We start from the raw sequence: 5,457 nt of genomic DNA, 5'->3' as shown, positions 1-5,457 counted from the left end.
TCTTATAAACCACAAAATAAAGTTATTCCTATGAAATCTTTGTGTCTTTGTTGTGTAATGTGCTGCAACACTCACTTGAGATTTGAGAAAGGCTACTGAAGAATGAAATCAAATGGGAAAGATTTTAAAAAATTAAAACCACTGTATCAAAGGCTTTTGAAAAACTAAGTGGAAAAATACTGACATACAAAATGTTCATTAATAGTATCTTCTCTACTCATCTGAAAAAATCTACAAGATTTTGGATATAACAGACTGGTCAGCTGCAACCTTTGTCAATGATCAGGGATGTCATTCTCAAGGCCCAGGGGCCAGATCTTAGATCGGTCCCGTGGGGCCTCCCTGAAAACAGTGAAGGACCAGCCTGTGGTGCCTCTACCAGTGAAAATGGAGTTCAGGAGGGCCATGTGCTGCCCTCTTGAGCTCCGTATTCGATGGCAGAGAGTTGCAGGAGACTGTTGTAGCCGAAAATGGGGTTCGGGAGTCCGCTTTCGCTGAAAGAGCGGTCAGGCCACCACAGGCACCCCTGACACGAGTGATGTCGAGTCCACCACGCCCACCCTGGCCATGACACCCCCCGTCCCAACGTCAAACACAATCCTGATGCGGCCCTCAATGAAATCGACTTTTGACACCTGTGGTCATGATTAATGCTCATCACAATACTTTACTTAAATAAAAGCTATTGCATGCTTTATGTGAACTTGATTCTGAAAATTCTTTGGTTGTAAAGAATGTGGGGGAGATAGGACAGTTTTTCCTGTGATATTGTTAAAGCTGTGGAGTTGTCTTAGAAAATGAACAGAAGTGATCTGGTGTAATCATTTCAGCCTTTTGTATCTTAACCCTCATGAATCACTTTGTCCAAAACCCTGAGTCTAACACTTAGAGCACTTAGATTTACATGCTTCACAGCCCTCTCTAAGGGATGGTTAGAATGCAGTATTGCAGGCTAACTCTGCTGACTGCCAGCAGTTGGATCCTGACGGCCTCAAAGTTAACACAGCCTTCCATCCTTCCAAGGTCAGTAAAATGAGGATCCAGATTGTTGGGGACAATATTCTAACTCTGTAAACCGTTTAAAGAGGGCTATAAACTGTGAAGTGGTTTATAAGTTTAAGTGCTATTGCTATATTGCTATATTTGGGCAACTGTTTATAATGATTTTACCTTGAGAGAATATCAGAAAAATGTAAAAAAAGCAACTGAAGCAAATCAACAAGAATAATCAGGAACTATAAAATTCACATGGACATTCTAGCAGCCCCTACCTAATCCTGGCAGATCTCCAAAAATTAAGCAGGCTCAACTAACGTTTTGGAAAAAAGTCAGTCAGAAACTGCCTGCATTTATGTAGCTGCCAATAAAATTGAATAATTTAATTGTTAATAGTTTAATAAAAGTTAAGTTTAATTATTCAAATCAAATTGATTCCTGCAAATGTAATTGAAAGCAGAGATGATGTACACAGTGCGTTTGGAAAATTAATTTTTGTAAAACAGCTTGTGACTTGGACAGGGCCGGATTTAGATGAAAAGAGGCCCTAGGCTATTCCACTTATGAGGCCCTTTCACCTATAGTGAAAGTGTAATTTTAATTTTGCTAACAATTTGAATGTAGGCCCCTCTTGATCTTGAGGCCCTAGGCTGAAGCCTAGTTAGCCTATAGGAAAATCCGGCCCTGGACTTGGAAGATTCAGCCATCCGAAACATCAAGCTAGCTTGGTGAAAACAGCCAGGCCAATGTTTAAAAGGGTCTTTGGTTACTTTGTACAAAGAATTTGTATGCAAAACAGACAAATTCCAAGCATATTTCCCATCAGCCACCAAGCACTGGACACACTATCTACAATAACAATGAATGTGTCTATAGAGCTCAGGAAGGTATTTTGGAATCTTGAGAGCATCACAATATGCCATCAATTAATTTTTAGGCAATACCTAGGTTTTTATTCTAGAACTGATTGGCATCCTCCACTTCACCAGGACACACATGCTTTGATCCAAGCCAACAGAATGGCAGCTATGTTGGAAAAATCGATTCAGTCGCTCCTATAGGGCTCCAGAAATTCCCCAGCAGCCTTGCCGAGGCCTTCATTTTCCAGAAGGCCGAAGCACAAACAAATGGATCGCTCTCCCAGATCTGACAACGCAAAGGGGGAAGAAAAGGATCCAATTGAAAGGAAAGGAAAAAGACAGAGCTCGCAAGCCTGAACAGGTCAGTCAAGCAGGGGGGATCCAACAGGAACCCTGCAGAGTACAGCTTAATTGTGAACTTCTGGCTATCCTCCACTTCCTTTATCAACGGATGTGCGGAATAGCTCGCATGGAATGAAACTGCTTACAATATCTTGGAATTATTATATGCGGTATTTAAGCGAAATAGTCCGAAAGCGCTCCTGCGATGTTATCGACGGCGATACTTTCCTCTAAATTCCGCCTTGGATTAAGTGAGGTTTTATCCTCTTCCCCCCCTTTTTTTTGCGCGCGTAATTTCTAGCGCGCGCCAACTGACAGTCTTGCCCAAGTTCGCGAGAAAGGCGAGGCTTCCGAGCGGAGCCGTTTTGCTCGTTCCCGCCAACGCCGCGACTGGCGGGGCCCTCCTTGCGGAGGCGGCCCGGGCCTCTGGAAGGAGAAGCCGCGGAAGTTCTTCGACCTTGGATCACGAGGTTGGAACAGCGATTTCTATATGCGCACAATGGCGCAATTTCCCATCGAAGATCTCGGTGCACCATTTCTGGCACGCTTCTTCCGCAACATTAGGTCCTCACGAAAATCCTCCTACCCATCCCACATATTGAGCAAAACGACCTGTTTTGAGAGAGAGAGAGAGAGAGAGAGAGAGAGAGAGAGAGATAACAGGGTTATCTGTTGCGCCGAAAAGTTTTGACTCATGACATGTCACCGACACATGTCTTATGGCTCACCTCCTGGCGCGTTACAGCCAAGTCGTCACGCAAGTTTAGCCAGTTCTTAGTCAAGCGCTCGCGTTTATACCGCTCGAGGAGCCGCACGAAGTCAGGAAGGTCGGTCCCGATTACCGTTTGGATGGGAGATCACCAGAAGATCACCCAGTGGAAGTCGAGAAAACACCCCAGAAGGAGGCAATGGCAAACTACTTCCCTTGTGTTACCTGAAACTTAGCTAAGTTCCATTTGAGGGAATCCTTATCTCTTTTTCCATCTTCATGGTGCCATAAGATTGTTCTTGTTCAGGGCAGGTGACTATACTTCGTGTGTCTGAAATACTTGGGGCTGGGAATCAAGGGTGGTGGGTGGGATCCTTCAAACCATTGTTTATTTAAATTGATAACGCGGCTCATCTCACGTTCTGGCACTGATACGGTATTATTAATTTATTTATTTATTTATTTATTTAATTTGTATACCGCCCTTCTCCCAGAAGGGACTCAGAAATTAAACTCCCCGTCTGCTGCAAACATATTGAGGGCGACTTCAAGAGATCGATAGAAGATCGATGGATCGATAGAAGATCGATGGATCTTATCGGATGGATAGACAGACGGACAGGCAGGCAGGCAGACAAACAGACAGACAATAGAGAGATTTTTTTAGCGAAAAGCTTTCTTTCTCCGCAACATTGAATATGTCTGTGCACTTGAGTTCAAGTCCCTTCTTTACCAAGAAGCTGGTGGAACCGGTTTAATAGGCAAAGAAGCAGCTGTTCCGCGATCCCTCGTCTAATGTTCTATTTCTTTCCTGACGGATGATGGTTTTGAGAGCTTCCTTCCGGAGGGAGAATTTGCCAGCAGAAAATCTGAGGCGTCTGCGTTGCCGAAAAACTCTTTTTTTTACAGAGATTATGCAAATCAGTCATATTTTCCGCCCAAAATTAAAGAGCGAAAGGCAGTTCACTTACTTTAAAAGTATTACTTGTCATCTTGCATTTCCATATAGAAGTTTTAGATTAAGTTATCTTCACAGGCAGAGCATTTCCGGGGAAAAAAAAAAGACTACGGGGTTTTGCCATAAATTGCTACGAATTTTTTTAAACCTATTTAATAGCTTTCTTTTTTCTGAGGTTAGTATATTTTAATATTATTACATCATTTTATCGTTAGCTACCAAACAATAGCATAATAAACTACAGTATTTAAAAAATTGCTATTGTGCTGTATCTATATAAATCACTTTGAACATAATAGAGTTACCTCTGAAACATAGATTTTCTTATACAGTAATGAAATTGTCTATTTTGCCAAAATAATTTCATAATTATTGGTATATTTTAAAATGCATAGGTTTTTATTTAAATAGACTTCATGTTAATTTTTGTTTTTAATTGATATTTGAAGATAGACATAATAGTCATAACAATTCATAACAATTTGTACAATCTTGTAGAAATGTATCCAATTCATTTTGGGAGTATTGCACATTTTACCAGTAGTAGTGTATATTTTAGGAGTACATGAGATTTGGCATTGTTTATGAACTCTGTGACTAATAACTTTCAGCAAGTAGACAATATTTCAATTTTAAATGAAACTAGACACTAATAAAAGAACACTGGTTTGTTATATTACCTGAACATAAAGTAAGCAACATTTTAGGTAATTACCAGAGACAGTAAATATTTTGAATTGACTTACTTTTGAGCAGATAGTAAAGATATTGGAGTTAGGCAGCTAGTACATTTAAATAAATAAAAATAAACTGTACCTGTCCTTAATCATCAGTCAAATTATAACAGTAGCTGAATTAAGATTCCATGTACTTTCGTAAGATACAATTTTTCCTAGGAAGATCTTGAGATGGCTGTTTTGGGGACAGATAACTAATGGCTGATTCCAATATTCATTCATGCCATTTCTTTTCATAGATAATGTTTTAGTGTGATGGTTTTTCTTTGGCATGGATTTCATGTTGATAGTTCAACAATAAAGTAGTATATTTAAATTATTTCTATCTTTTTCTAGTTAATAGCAAGATATTGTTAGAAAGTACTTTTTTGTAAATTAATTTTTACTAATACACTAAAACATGTGCGTGTGCACATCCATTGATAGACAATATATTTACTATTGGCAATGTTTATTCTGATTTTTAAATTTGAAAGGGGTTGTCTTTTTTTCTTCCTATATTTTAGTTCTGTTTAATTTTATTTCTCATGTATTAGTGGTCTTTAATTTGCATCACTTTTTGTTTATCTTTTTTTATTTCTCTTTGTTTATTTTTTATAATCTTGAATATATTCAATAAATGGAAAAAATGGAAAAAAACCCTTTACGTTGCCTGACAAAGTAAATTATCCAGAGATGTTTTATTTAATTCTGTTTTATTGTACAGTACTATACTGGCATTTTTGGGGGATGTGTGTATGTGTGGGAGGACTGGAGGGAAAAAGGAAGAAACAGCAAGGTTTCTTGTAAATGGTAAGAACTGAAAGCAGAAAAGTATCAAATATTTACAGTTTGAATGTATTGTCTTGCTTTTTT

The sequence above is a fragment of the Pituophis catenifer genome, unplaced genomic scaffold (assembly GCF_029215685.1).
Source record: "Pituophis catenifer annectens isolate HBS135680 unplaced genomic scaffold, rPitCat1.0.hap2 SCAF_4, whole genome shotgun sequence".
Classification (NCBI taxonomy): Eukaryota; Metazoa; Chordata; class Lepidosauria; order Squamata; family Colubridae; genus Pituophis; species Pituophis catenifer.
This window is presented reverse-complemented; position numbering follows the sequence as displayed.